Source organism: Leptidea sinapis, chromosome 2 (assembly GCF_905404315.1).
Source record: "Leptidea sinapis chromosome 2, ilLepSina1.1, whole genome shotgun sequence".
NCBI lineage: Eukaryota > Metazoa > Arthropoda > Insecta > Lepidoptera > Pieridae > Leptidea > Leptidea sinapis.
Genome location: NC_066266.1, coordinates 3,675,440 through 3,691,719, shown reverse-complemented (window position 1 = coordinate 3,691,719; position 16,280 = coordinate 3,675,440). Strand labels below are relative to the sequence as shown.

Genomic DNA, 16,280 nt, shown 5'->3' with positions numbered 1-16,280 from the left:
CAAATGTTTGGGTTTTTCAAGAATCAATTACCATCAGTTTAACGTCCTGCTCGTCTCATCCCTCATGTTCATAAAAAAAATTGTCTCCATGCTTACTTCGTTACTAAAAGTGATTAATCTCCCATGTTGGTAACTACGGCTGGCTTAAAATAAACCTTTTCTTCCACTGGAAAAGAAAGGCAAACCAGGATTAGGGGAAAGTGGGGGCAAAGCGAACGCGGGTTAGTGCCGAATTCAATGGTTCTAATAAGCTAGAAAGAGAGCCATTTTATACTTGTCGCCATATAGTCCGGTCAATTTAGACATAAAAATAGTGATCAAATAAAGAAAATTCCGACAGAGCCAAATCTTCGTAGAGACCTTTGGTTTATCACAAGGAATAAATTGTCAAAAGTCCCAATCAGTCCCATGTGCGCTAAGGGACTTATTCGGGGCCCAAGGTCAAAATTTTAGGTTTTTTGGATTTTTCTCGAAAACGGTAAGTTTTATCGAAAAAGTACTTCAGAGCAAAGTTATAGATCTTAAAATTCTCTATAAAAGTCCCTATGATTTTTTCTCTAAGACCCACTATTTCCCAGATATTGCGCTTGCAAGAATCACGTTCTACATAATGTGCACACATTTCCACACCACCTGTGAAGTAGTTGTACTCGGCGCGTTTTTTTTAACGTGGTATCCCCGGTAGGCCTATTCCACGAACCTTTATGACGTTATTTTCAGGAACAATAATTATTTAATAGTATGAAAATTATTATTGATATGGGTTACTGAGTTTAACTGTCGTTCTAACTTTTTTTTATTACTTTAATCTGACTCATACTCTTCATATTCAACTTCAACAATCATGTTCTTTCTATCTATCTAATAATTTCTTCTTCTTCTCATTCCTGTTGATGAATGCTTAGAAATTGTTTAAATGAAGATGAATCAGTTGTCTCTTCATCAAAATCACATGAGTCTTCCTCTCTTGTATTTAATTGAACATTTGAGCAAGACACACCTCGGCAATTGGTACACGCTGGAGAACACTGCAACCCTACTTTTTACAGCCACATTTGGCACTAGAACCTTTCTTGCAATTGCAAAAAATAGTGTAAAGAAGTTTTTCTGGAGCAGGGGGCAGTAAAGTTCGAATCGGTTCCAAAGTATTATTTATCAATTTCCAACCCCAGTCTTCAGGGTTCAGTTCATTGCCTTGCCATGTCTGAACTTGATAGTAGGTATACACGAAACAAAAAGCAAGTACAACTATCTTGTCTTCCTCCAACATCGGCATCTGCTACTCAACATTTGTTTCGAGTATACTACGGTCATCAGATGCCGAATTGCACTAGGTTTAGTTAAAAATGTGTCAATTTCGGGGTTTTTCAAGCATTTACCAGTTCATTACATTTGATACTTGTACGGACGAAGAAGGAATTACGGCGATAGAAAGTTTTATAAATTGGGATATGAAAGGGGAAGGGATTACGCAGATGTTTTTTAGGAACACATAACTTAATTTGACTTAGTAAAGGGGGAACATCTACTTATTTGTTAATTATTTTACTGAAGTATGCCATGTCAGAAATGTTTCTACGCAATTTTAGTGGAAGAATGTATGTTACTTTTATACTGTAGGTATCTTAAAAATCGCTTTTGAATAGATTCAATTCTATCAATGTATATATTATAACTTGGGTTCCAAATTTCGGAGCAATATTCTAATATGCTACGGACATAAGAGCAATACAGGACTTTAATCGGTTTAAGTGTTTTAAACTTGCTACATGTTCTTATAACAATACCAAGAGCTTTAGAGGCCTTTTTATTATAAACTCTATCCCCCTTATTCATAATAGTCTGCTAACTTAAAGCATTGCTAATTCGCACTCTGTCTTCTTTAATTGACCTAAGTCAGAATGAGAACAAACACTCCTAAGCGGCTGTTTAAAGTTAGCGGACCATTATGAATAAGGGGGTATATGTTCACTAAAGGTCAATTTTGGGTCCATGATAACACCTAGGTCTTTCATTCTATTAGTAAAGACAAGAATTTTATTTTTAAGATTGTAATTGAATTTAATCAGATTCGTTTTGCGAGAAAAGGTTATTGCAAAGCACTTAGAGACGTTCAGATCTAAGTTATTAATATATTATACCCAAAGTAATTTGTTTTTTGGCATTTTTTCATTTTCTCCTGGTTAAGACGAACATCCCATTGTTGTGAGCCTTCTTGAGAATAAATTAAGCTAAGAATCGTCTTCAATCAATTCGACACCTGTTTCGCCTCTACGTGGACAAGCTTTCAACAGTCCTTAGTACTTTGTACAGTCATCTTAGGCCCGGTATCCACCAAAGCAGAGAGGAGAGGAGATATTGTATTATGATAACCAATCAGATTTCGTTATTAGAACTCCTCTCCGCTTAGCTTCGGTGGAAATGGATCGAGCGGAGAGGAGAGGAGAGGAGATGTCTTATTTGTATATAGAATTATGTGCCGAGTCGAGCGAGCAGCGACCGGGCGGCCCGCGCTCGCAGACCCGAAAGCGTTGCTATAAACACAGCTGACATATCTGCTCCGTTCTGGTGGAAATAAACTGACAGCTTCGCGACTTCCGGTGGTCTTTGGTGGACATCGGGCCTCACGTCTGGTGCCGAAATAATCAGCTCGAACCAATTGACAGCAACGCAGAGCTGTCCGAATTGTCGGGATCCAGTACTCTGTATATGGGCAGATTACTTGGAGCTGCGTTGATCCCTCGCTTCATTATGTGTCTTCTACTACACACGCCACTAACTTAACACTCATTTTACCCTCAATACCTGCGTGAGTGGCAGAGCTCCAAGTGCCATTTTCAAGGAATAAACTACTTGGAAAATAAACGTGTAGTTAATCTCTTGTGTTGTTGTTTTGCGTATTTCTCTGGTTTTTCAAGACAGTTTGGGTGCTTATGTGAACTTACCATTGGTTGATTCGTGTTCAATGTTCTTCTTTTCTATAAAAAAATCCACCAAATAGGTCATCAACCTAAGCCAGGTCCTTTATTTGCATACTCATACATTTACATACACACATCTTACATCTAGAAAATTAGATACAACCAGTGCCTCTAAACTTTTACGTCTACATTGAAGGTAAACATGTTCTTGATGAAGTAATAGTAATCGAAATTCGAATTTCCAATGTCGAACCGAGTTACTAGTAATGTAGTTACTCTAGAAAAATCGATTATGTCCTGACGCGGACATACTTAATTTAATAATCATTTTGAACTGCTGGGTGAAACAAACAACATAATCGGATATATATGGCCCCCTTACACCGCAATCGAAATGCAGATGACCAATACGAGAACCACACTGAAATGATACGAGTTACAATAAAATCTTTTTTAGAATTTGGATACTGGCCTCATAGAATTTTAATGACATTCATACAATTAAAAAAAAAAGTTCAAAAACAAAAACTATGTTGGTTTAAATTTGACACGTCGCGTCGTTAACAGAAACGGAGCTCAAGCGTGAACACTTCCGTGCCATAAATTCGCCCAAGAACAGCGTATTAGATGATCGTCATGTGACATACGAGCAGATTCAGGCTGTTATCAGTATCGGAATGAGTGCAATTCGGTCGATATTACATAATGAGCTACACGTAAGATTTATTACGCGGTCAATAGTTTGAAGACCCCGAAGCAGCTGTGGAAGCGTACAAATCAGCCATTTTGTCAACATCAACTTCAGACTGGAATTACTGTTTTAATGATTGGTTTTCACGAATGTAAAAGTGCATTAAGTTGAACGGCGAATACTTCGAAAAACAATAAAATACAATTTAGCTAAACCGTGCATGTGGTTTTTCTCATTCCCGATCATTCTTCAGTGTGCCCCTCGTATCCAGTCAGCACCACTACTTTTCTAATCAATTAAAGAAAGATGAGCAAAGTCAATCACGACTGAGTTGTGGAAATGATCCATAGCTATTCTAGAGTCATTTTTCAACTCTTTGGAAAGTTTCATCAGTAAATCACAGTCTATTTTCTCACTGTCCGCCGTATCAAGAAAACGTCTTATTAGGTCCAGCAACTGAAATGAAAAAAATATCTGAGATAAAGTTTTTTTTTAAATACAAATAGGTGAAGCATATCTTGTGATGATGTCTAGTTATGTCTTTACAATCATAATAATATGATTTTTTTACATAGCAGACAGTTGATCGACCGTACCAATTACCCGCTACAAAATACGAGTAGCGAAACCTCTGGATGAATTCACTGTTACCTAACAAAACTCTCTAACAAAAAAAGCGATTCACTCGATTGTAGGACACGAGCAGTCATTGATAGATTGAAAGATGACGGCTATAATCTTGTAAAAAACGGAGATAGACGAAAGTGTTCGCTTTCAAACTTAGCCAGATAATACTTCGTCGCCAATCACCATACATAAGTAGAAGGACTTTTCGTCTGCGTGCAACTAATCTACTTAATTCGAAATTTGAATCACGTAAAACCAACTTGGTCTGACAGCTGTCATAGTTTTTTATTAAGTGGGGTTTTCGGTATCCGAGTGCACTGCTCGGTACTCGAAAAGTATACTAGGGTGACTACTCCAGTACTATTTAGAACAGTGAAAATCCTGCTTTAGTTTTGAGTCTTAATATGTCAAGGTGCTTTACATTTTGAAATTTAACAATCCTAAGGGAGATCGCATTATAGTAGACATTGGGCATTCTTTTTAATCACAAAAAAACTTACTTTCCCGGGTATAAAGCAGCACTTATTCTTCTTTATATACTCGTTGTATGTCACTCCGAGAAAACATATTGTCATACCGCATAGCATTACCACCATATATTCTATGAACAATGGATGATTACTGTAACCAATAATTAAATATATGATTCTGCTGGATTCTCCAGAAATAGTGTCCCGGTTGAAGCCCAGGTACAGCGCAGCCTGTGGGGTACCGAAACAATCCTATGTATGATCTGCGATTTATTGTAATTATTGAGTTCTGAATTTATATCGACTTCATTCGAAAAAATTTACTCTTGAGACGTATATGTACACAGTGATTTAAGTATTTAGGTACATTATTGTGATCAATAATTTTAATACTTACTATAATAAAATTTTAGAGTCGATATGTCTGTAATTTGGAGATTTTTTCCCAAAACCGATTGTAGTTGAGCTGAATACAAAAATACAGATTTTGTAAATGTTTGTCCGTCTCTTTGTCTGTTTTTTTGTTTCTGTACAATTATCTTTGGAACTACCGGACAGACATTTATGAAACTTTCACGAGTGCCTTCAACGTAGCCTGTAGCAACATTTACTATGTCATTGATCAAAATCGGTGCACGATGAAAACGTAATGTTTTTGTTTTCACGGTCTACATTAAAATAAGCATTCATACAAAAGCACGCTAATTTACGAGAACGAAACGACGGCAACAGATAGTCTTATAACCACAAGATATTATCAGTAATCGTGGATAACGGACGGTTGGCAGTCGACCGTTGACCTATGCCATATCTTTGCGCTGTATTCATATGAAACTCTCAAAATCCTATTACAATTTAATCGAAGATTTAAACTGAACTTGGCGTAATTGCATAAAAGGCATTTATTTTCTCAAAATTGATTCCTTTAGAATTCTTTTTGATGTCATTTCTAATATACTAGACACTACTACCGCTTTGGAAACAAATGGCGCTCTGAGAGAGAAGAAGCGGCGCAAGAGTCCTTCCCAAATGTGGAGTGAGCCTAAAGAATACAATAAATAATATTGGCACATTTTTATTATTATGGGCGAGAGTGAAGCAAAAAAAGAATGCTTAAAATGATCTACTTACATACGCTCTATTCACTGCGGTGTATATATTATTTAAAATTAAAAATAAAATATACTTACTTGAGGTCGTTGTCGGACGAAGGTCCTTGTGAAATAATTTTATTTTGAACACGAATACGTCGCTCTTCTAGTTGTATAAACCCACGGTTTAGGAGACCTTGACATATTTTATCGAGTTCTCTTGAAACCTTAAAAAAATTACTGTAAGTATATTTCCACTGCAGAGTTTAAAATTAAAATTGCCACAATGAACACATCAGATTACGTACGACAAAGTACTGAACTTAAATTATAAAATCATTTAAGTATTATTAAATCTCGATTTTTACCTTACCTCGCTTGGCTACCTACTTTATTTATTGAAACTGACGAAGTTAATTTTTAAGGTTAGTACTAACATCAAATAAATTAAAAAAAATAAAACATACCTCTCTTATTTTTGCTACTTCTTCATATGATAGAAAACTGAATATATGTTCAATGAGCTCCTTTGGAAGTTGTAATAACGCCATGTTTACCTCATACCATTTTATGATTAGTAATAGTGGTATGTAGTCTGTGTCGGATATTGTAAAACCTAAAATAAAACACTTGATTGACATAATTTAATAGCTACACCACAAAATTGTAATTGTTTTATTTTATTTAAATTTTATTTTACATATTTTTATAACTAGGAAATATTTAAAATTACTCCCAGGTACAGTCACCAACACAATCAGGTTTGAATAGAATAGAAAAAACTTTATTAGTGCCAACAAATACATTACATGTTCCATTTACAATAATAATAATAAAAATGGAGCTGACTCAGTAGCAGTAAATTGTTGTGTTAACGCAGAACACAACAACACTACACTGTTTTTCTGCAGCCTGACCTGACCCTTCTAGTTGACAGTTGCTGTAGCCTTCCTTGTAATTGTATAGTGATACAGAATTTAAATTATAAATAAATAATTCTATTAAATACTAGCTGACCCGGCAAACATTGTTTTGCCATATAAATTGTATTGATCTTTTTCTTGCTAGATGATAAGAGATGGCGCTAGTTGTATTCATTAGTAACAATCACACTTCTTTTATATCTTGTATAATTCACACTATAGTTTTAAAAATTATAGCCTATTTGTTATTGTGGTGTAAAGTAGCTATATTATTGTAAAGTTTCATCAAAATCTATTCAGTAGATTTTGCGTTAAAGAAGTTCAAACATACATCCAGACATACAAACTTTCACATTTATAATATTAGTAGGATTAAAATTAAATCATATTACAATTTGTACGTAAATGAATATACCTGAGATATAAATATATTGGTGAACTTTAACAGCTGTTTTCAATAACAAATCTCTAGTTACGGAAACATTGCTATCACCGTTTAATGACAAGATCTTATCTATCCATACTTATGTCCAATATATTTATATTATTAGTTATAGTACAATGCCATCTGTCGATAGGTTAATGAAATGTAAGTGAGCGTAAAAGGATAGATCTCTACCTCTAGTAAGTAAAACTAAGGATAGATAGGTTATTGAAAACGGCCGTAAATATACATAACTAGCGGACCCGACAGACGTTGTCCTGTAAATGCGTGTTAAATTTGAAAAATCGATCCAGACAATAGGAGGAGATCACTAACATATGTAGGAGAATTATATGTCAACTGTAATGAGAATCTATACCAATCTCAAATTCACTGGAACACTAAAAGAATTATCAAAATCGGTTCAGCCATTTAGGAGGTTGTTCAATTGTGAATCTAAGCCATCCTCAAATCCACTTGAACACACACAGAAAATTCAATCAAATTGGTCCAGCTGTTTAGGAGTTCACTGTCAACACATGTACAGAAAAATTATATATACAAAGATAAATAATATAGACTTGTATTAATGTATAAGATACATTTGAATATCAAGGTTTATTATTGTATGTATGTAAATTGGCAGATTTTTTATATTCAACAATGTTGATGTACCTATTGCTCTTTTGTAACAAAAGTCCTTTATAATCCATACACACACTCTAGCACATTAAAACCAAATCTTGTATGGTTTATCACTTACATGTGGCTCCGGATGTAAGTCATCACAATCAGTATCACAGAAAGCACATTTGAAGTAACAAGAAAAGATGGAAATAGCGTCCTGAGAAACACAGTCAAAAACATTGGTCAACTTCTGTGTTCTGAATCATATTGAATGGGGCTAAATTATACATACATAATTCAAACTGAATTTGACAACTAGAAAGTTTAAATTAATGTTCAATCGAAGCAAGAAAAGTATGTTTGAAAGTTGCAAAACTCGATATTCTGATCTTTAAAAGTAAACATATTAATGTGTAACTGGAGCACCCAACTACACAGACTATGAAAAACTTACTGATTCGAGTTCCTATTAAATTGGTTATTGTAAACTTAGGCTCTTTGGAATCTGTGGAGAGCTACTCCAATGAATATCTGGCTTTCTAACATATAGGTAATTTAAGGTATAAATGGGAGATACACTCTCGGGACCCAGAAATGTTCACAGTGGAGTGTTGGGAATCCTAGTTACTGACCTGAAAATGTGTGTTTTGCAACACTTTTCAATGCACAAAGGACTGGCTCACACAACTAAATGCAACAAAATGGTCACTATTACATATAATCAGCAGCAACCAAATGATTCAATACTAGATGAGTTCAGTGCCAAGCAGTAAGAACCCAACAAGATCTCGGAGAAATCATTACATTAAACCAGAAATAGGATGTACACATCACAAATATTGAAAAGAAGGCTAATTCTATGCTGTATAATGTGGTAAGAAAAGCTTTGCAATGCAATATCATTAAATTATAATTTCATCTGCGATACATAAACACAAATAAAATATAGTCATATCTGTTTTATGAAATATGATTCCCTATATATTATTATACATTATTATACTCTTTGAAATGGACATAGTTAAGCAGAAAGGACTCAAACCACACTTTTAGTCAAAGTAGAGATAAGTAAGCTTCTGAAGGTCGAATCTGTCATATAGTAAAAACTGAAAACCCTATTTTAAACTGTTTTTTTTTTATATTTAAACTAGCTGACCCAGCAAACGTTGTATTGCCGATATTAAAATCGCGAAACCAAAGTAACTGTTGATCGTAGAACAGTGAAAATTTGAAGTTGTACGTATTTTTAATGCTGATTCATAATCAAACAAATTAAAAAAAATTGTCAAAAAAATAAAAAAATAAAATTTGGCGTGGACCACCCTTAACATTTAGGGGGATGAAAAATAGATGTTGTCCGATTCTCAGACCTACCCAATATGCACTCAAAATTTCATGAGAATCGGTCAAGCCGTAGGGTGACCGGTACGCTCGTTTGTCCTCCTATTCCATAAAAAAAAAACCGTTTCGAAGGAGTTTAACTACAAACACCGCGACATGAGAATTTTATATATTAAATAGAACATTATTTCTTCCGATTATTGAAACTTCGAATACTTATAACTCAAAAGTGTATTTGTGTGGTTTGAGTCCTTTCTACATAACTATGTCAAAATATGAATAAACATCAATTCACAATAATGATCAAAAAAGCGTACCTGAACGAAGTGTTTAAATTCTCTTTGAGCGTACCTAGACCGGCTATAAATTCTCTTTGAAAATCAATAAAGCTCAAGCCAAGCTCAAGCCAGTGTTGCCAGATACAAAAGTTGAAAATGCGGTAGCGGTACTTTAAAAATGCGGATTTTCAACAAAAAAAGCGGAACTTCTTGTATATTATATATACATTATATATTATAGGTACATTATCGATTATTCTTTCTCCATAAGCTTTATTTTTTTATATGTTTATTTATACCAGGACAAGAGATTTTATAAATTAAAGGGAATTTGTCAGTGTTCATAAAAATGTGAGTGTTTAAAAGGAATTTTATTCTTATTCCTTATTCGATGGAAAACGCATCCTCAGCATTGTCTCTTGACCTCTGCCTTTAGAATTTTGTAAATCTGTTTGACAGTCATCTTTGCCAACATGTTTGGAGAAGCTTTGAAATTTTTGGAAGAGCCTTCCTTTTTTGTTATAGCCTGGTCCGCCAAATGTACTCCATTGACTGTTGGTGTAATTAGACGATTTCGCTTGTCAGTTTTTATATTATTTATTTTTGAGGATTTCCTCTCATAATCTGCATTTGAAATAGGAACTGACAGAGCTGTGAGCGCGAAGTAAGCAAGATTTGTGAACGGCCGTTCACCAATTTCGTCTTTCACCATTCATTCCATAAGTCACCATTTTTACTACTGTTACAACAATCTTTTCAGATTGGAAGTAATCATTCAATCGAATAAATTTTCAACTTGTTCAATGTTGAACATGACATGGATCTAACTAGTCTCAAAAAAAGCGGAACCGCGTCAGTTAAAAGCGGAAGGTGGACCATTATCAAGAAAGGCGGTGTAAAAAGCGGTACACCTGGCAACGCTGGCTCAAGCTAAACCAAAATATATTTTTTTATAATTTATTTAGTGGCACGGGATGCAAGTCCAAAGGCCAATACCCTGATAAAATTAGAATAATTCCATTTGAACAAAACAAGAGCAAAATTACTTAGAATAATATTATGAAATAGGTACAATATTTTTAATTTTACTGTAGTCCTAGATGTATCGGTTATAAGCAGTAACTTGAAGTTGTCATTCGATTTGGAAATAAAACAAAAGTAAATAGTTATTCCTATTTTTGCATTAGATTTATTTATTTAGTATAGTTAAAAAGTTTTATTTTTACTCTCACGCTGAATAGTCATCCTTATTAATTTCTACTATTCCAGATATTATAGGCTTATCATTGTCATCTATTAAAAATAGCTATTTCGAGAAAAAACATTCAAACGTAACAATAACAATAAAAACTTTTAAAAGTATAATTAGATGCGTTGTAATCCTTTATAAAGTATTTTATTTAAACATTATTAATAATAATTATATTATAACAATAACACGCAACGGGAAGAGAATAACTCGTATCTTTTAAGGCGAAAGACACGTGCAACGGTTAAATGTTAACCATGTTAAAAGCTCTAAAGGAATAAATTTAACTTCAAATTTAATTATAATTAAAGTGTGTTCTGTGATATCTATTAAAAACCGATAAAACGTAGTTCTTTTTAGTGTATCTGGTGATTAGTTAAACATGCAGTATTAATAGTGCACTCATATGTAATAATTTATTAGCCGTTTTACATTTTTTATCTAGCAGTAAGTAACAAGTTCGTCCACAGTGCAAGGTTTCTCGCAGCACTCGGAGACAATCTGCCGTTTACTCTTATTCATTGATCGAGCGGTGCTTCTGTCCATCCACGGGAGCTGATGATAGATCATGTTGTCCATGGCGACTCCTGCCCGTTTCTCAATAGAACCCTCATAGCACAACATTGCTAATGCTGACGCCAATCTTCTGCCACAGTAATATTCCTGTCCTGATGTATTTGTAACAAGGGATATTAATCCCAAAGAAATCAGAAGAATAAGACACAAGGATCTCATGTTAGCAGATTGAAAAAAAAATACTATCCTCAATGTTGTCTCTGAGGAGCCAAAGGGATGAATGTACTTTGAAGGAATGTTTCCCCCGTTTTATACTGTGGAAAACTCATTAATATTCAAATTTGCCGCGAATCACTGATTTGTCTCGAATATTCCTACAGACCACTCTGTCTTACATACTTTTATATATGTTTTGCACAGATTTGAATAATTATAGTCCTTAGGACAATATTCTATCAAAGTGCCATGAACTTCTAACATTCCAAAATAATCTTTTATATTATCATTTAGGAAACGAAGATTTTAGTGTGGTACTCCACTACGGTGATATGAAAAGGAGGATTATGATTTTGTCCAGTATATAACTATTTATCATTCTCTGACTAATGAGGTATCGTCGGACGCATCTCGCTGGTAACTGTACTCCTCTAAAACTGATTTTAATGATTTACTCACTTTTATATTGAACTTACCTATTCTAGTTCACACGTCCGAGTATTTCTGTTTCAGACGTTCAGTGAGTTTTTGCCATTTTTTCTCTTCAAATTTCAACTTTTTCGAAGTTGAGTTCAATGCAAAATTATATTGACATTCTTGAGTATAATTTTATTATTATTCTAAATTATATTTGAATTTGTATTCGAGTTTAACGTAGTCAGGAGTTCTCTGATGTTGCAAGAATCCACGTTAGCTGCAGAACGGAATGCAACGATGCCATTGCCTCGTTGAACATTCTTTGACACGGTATTCTCACCAGTTACGGCAGCCTATTGCAGAGACGCCAGTTACTATACCTATGGCTCTGGCGCCTCCGCCTCTGCAGAAAAGAATCTAGGCAATTGAGGCACAGTATGGTGAACCATGCTGTAGCTGACGCAGCGTTAGGTAGAGTACTAGAGACTACCATGCTAAAGATTATTAGTTCAAAATGTGCAGCAATATCGCAACGAAATTACCAGAACGCGTCTCTTTCGATATAAACTTTGTCATATAAGAAACAAAATGACATAAATAGAATATTACATATAACTTTAAATAGTTATAGCTTAAGACGTTCTAGTCTTGTTCCAGTTTACATTTCGCTTAACAATTATGTATATGAAGTAATCACGACACGCTTGATCGCCTGTCGCAACGCCTGAACCATTCAGGTCTCATTAGGATCATGCGTGCTATATTTAAATATTATTGATGCACCCCGGTATATAAAGGCTCCAACTTTCCCCGTAAAATCATTCTAAACTCGCCACACGAACGTGAAACTAGCAGTGCTCGTATTCTTCGTGGTTGCCGTTGTGTTGCTGAAAGTAACTTCTGAACGAAATATCTACTGCGGCAGACGTCAATGACAATAGCGATACTGCGTGAGAATAGCCCTTCAGTTAAGCGGTCTAATTCTATGCTTAACTTCGTATATAATATTACTAGCAGTTGCCCGCGACTTCGTCCGCGCATATTTTCTGATTTCCTATGAAATTATTTTCCTGCTGGAAGGGCAATCAAACTTATCAATAAAAGTCATAGTTACCCGCTAGTGAAAAACGCACTTCATAGTTTATACCTAAAGAGGTCGCAATTTACAGTCCTTTTTTGAATTTGTTTTATGTGATTTTATTTGTTTGATGTTATTTATATTACTTATTTGATTTGTTTGATTTTAATTTTATCTGTTTGATATTATTTATTTATTATTATGAAATTTAGTGTATGAATGAACTTAAGCCATTGTAAATCAATGTTAAGTATGAGTTCAATAAACGTTTTGATTTTGAATAAAGAGCTGACAGTTCTATTTTTCCAAACTTCCCCGTAAACAAAATTTCAATTTACATGGTCGTGAAACAAACAATTTCTGAGATGTACACCGGCTGTTTTCAAAGTTTGGTTCCAGAATCCAATAAAGCCAGCTTTATTATAATAATAAGATTATCGAGTAGCATAATTTCTTAACTAGAAATTGTTGCTATGTTTAAATTGCATTTGGTAATCCGATGCAATGGAAAAAAATAATTGACATTTCTTGTTCTTCTTTCGGGTTGAAGAAAAATCTGGTGAAGTGACTCTGGAGCACGCCACATACAACTTGCCATGCAAGAAACAATCAGTTCTAAGATCTATACCGGCTAGTTTCAAAGTTTCGCCCTATACCTACTTCATTAATTGTCATCGCGTAGCATAACTTAACCGGAAATTGCAGACGTTTCAATTCAAATTGATAATCCGATGGTATTGAAGGAATCCTGGGGAAAAAATCCACTAAAAATGGTGGCTTCGATCACATGTTTATGAAATACTTGACCTGAAGTTCTATTTCAAAGATTTGGAGGGTTTAGATTGCGCAATAAAATAATTGGAGCGCCAACATTGAGGTATAGGATGTGAGGTGGTATTCCTGGTGGCTCAAGAGTGTGAAGAAACTCTACAGGATAATGTACAGCATCATCGACCTCCAATACAGTGTCTAAAGAATCATATTTTATTTGAACTAACTGAAAAGTTATTAATACTGTTGGCTGAGTCGTTTCTTGGAGAAAGAATAGCTCTTTCTCTCAGCCATCCTATTAAGAGCTTCAATGCCTTTCTTATGGGCCATAGTACACTCATCCCATACCTTCAATAATTTTGGCTTCTCGAAGCACTTGTGCCGTGTAGAGATAAATAAGGTATTAAGTAAGTATATACACCAGTAGGAGGCTCCTTTGCACAGGATGCCGGCCATATTATGGGTATCACAACGGCGCCTATTTCTGCCGTGAAGCATTAATGTGTAAGCATTACTGTGTTTCGGCCTGAAGGGCGCCATAGCTAGTGAAATTACTGGGCAAATGAGACTTCACCATTTATGTCTCAAGGTCACGAGCGCAGTTGTAGTGCCATTCAGAATTTTTGGGGTTGTTCAAGAATCCTGAGCGGCACTGCATTGAAATGGGGAGGGCGTATTAATTACCATCAGCTAAACGTCCTGCTCGTCTTGTCCCTTATTTTCATTATAAGAAAAGGTAATTTGGACGCAGAATGAGCCGTATTGCCTCCATCAAGCAATCCCTCTGAAGACTAAGTATAACATTTTTTTTTATATTTAATAATTTTATCATCGAAAGGCGTAGGTGTCAAAGGTATTTCAATTATATAGGTACCTATACAAAAAATAACACTACGGCCAAACTTCATAAGACTTTTATCCAACATTTCAAACCCAATTTCACCCCTTTAGGAGGGTTTTCATAAAATATTTTCTTAGCTGATATCTACCTACTTCCTAAAAAGACCTACTAAACATCAATTTAACAATAATTAAAACTTTTCCATACAAAATTGCATACCCTATTTAACGACCCTTAAGGGGAGATTTTCCAAGATAACGTATATTTTCATTATTTATAGCGAGTAACCTAAAAAACGATTTTTACGTCTCTAACTTCAAAAACATACGAATTTCATACAATTTTCCAACCCCTACATCACCCCGTTTGGGTTGGGGATTTTCATATCATCCTTTTTCCCGGCACTTCCCCATATAAAAGAACCTACATTAAAAATTTCAAGTTAAAATAACTATAGTTAAAACTTTTCTATACAAACTTTACCCCTTATTTTACCACCCTTAAAAAGGGTTTCCCAAAATAACTTACACAGATTTTTATTGTTTAAAGCTAATCACCTAAATGTCGATTTTCACGTCTGTAACTTTAAAAACAAAGGACTTTCATAGTACCTTCGCCCCCCCTGTCACCCCCTTAAGTTTTTTTTAAAAATCCGATTCTTAGCTGACACCTACGTCTTATAAAGATCCTACCTTCCAAATTCCAAGCTAGTAGACTTTGTAGTTTCTGAAATTTCGTGATGAGTCAATTACCGGTGGAAATCTCTTATCTTAATATATTTCTTTTGTGCGTCTGTTGTAACTGAACTCTTCCTAAACGGCTGGACCGATTATAATGAAACTTTCTGTGTCTTCAGATGGATTCGAGAATGGCTTAGATTCACAATTGAACAACTTCCTCAAAGTCTGGCCAATTTTGATGATTTTTTGTGTGTTTCAGTGAATTTGTGATTGGTTAAGATTCTCAATTCCGTCCATATAATATAATTCTGCTCATGAGTATGTTAGTGAACTCCTCCTAACGACTGGACCGATTTTTCAAATTTAAGATGAGTGTACAGGACAACGTCTGTAGGGTCCACTTGTATATATATATATAAGTAGACTAGTTTATCAGACTCTAATGGCTCTCTCTTTCAGACAGGTTAATGGATAAGGTTTTTTCGCTATGGTGGTAGAATTGTGCTGAAGTTTACTAACAAAGTGATATTACAAATTACAATGCATTATTGTAAATGTATCATATTATTTTTTGTTTAAACAACAATATTGTTATTGTTGTTGCATTAGCTATAGTACTTCCTTTTACACTACATTAGTGGCTCTGCCTTGAGGTGCTAGCATGACCAAACTGCTCGGCGAACTTTCTCTAGAACAAGTCACGTAAAGCTACCCGTGTGAGAAGCAGTCCCCCCTTAGGTTAGTAATCCCTGCCGTTTTTAACTGACCCTGTGATTTATTAATGGTCATTGCAAAACAGACCTTAAGGGGGAACCTTTTAAATTCAAACGGGTAGTCAGATGGTATTAGAGGTATGCTTGGTATATACATGGATTCACCTCTAGCGCAACCAGTAATGACAGTGGCCTCTACCACATTGTTATGTAACAACTTTTAACTTTTATACGCAGCCTAGTCCCGTTGTACAACTTGGGAGGGTTCAGATTACGCGGTAACATTACCTACTGGAGCACCCACTTTAAGGACAAGTTTATGAGTTGGTAGTCCAGGCGGGTTGAGTGCATTCAAGAATTCCACAGGATACTGAACAGCATCATCCGTATTTACTACAGAGTCCAC

At 35.0% G+C, this 16,280-nt stretch overlaps 1 long non-coding RNA gene across 5 annotated transcripts; it reads right to left on the bottom strand.

The window, feature by feature from the left end:
• Positions 1-2,998: 2,998 nt before the first annotated feature.
• Positions 2,999-9,530, bottom strand: LOC126976749 (uncharacterized). 5 transcript variants are annotated; one of them, XR_007731975.1, is made up of 7 exons: positions 9,332-9,371; positions 8,407-8,693; positions 7,911-7,991; positions 6,268-6,416; positions 5,900-6,027; positions 4,740-4,860; positions 2,999-4,068 (listed from the first exon to the last, which is right to left on the bottom strand). It is a non-coding gene; the product is annotated as an uncharacterized LOC126976749 (long non-coding RNA). The 5 variants fall into 5 exon arrangements; XR_007731973.1 differs by lacking the exon at positions 9,332-9,371 and having other exon boundaries at positions 8,407-9,047; XR_007731972.1 differs by lacking the exons at positions 7,911-7,991; positions 8,407-8,693; positions 9,332-9,371 and adding an exon at positions 9,433-9,530.
• Positions 9,531-16,280: the final 6,750 nt, after the last annotated feature.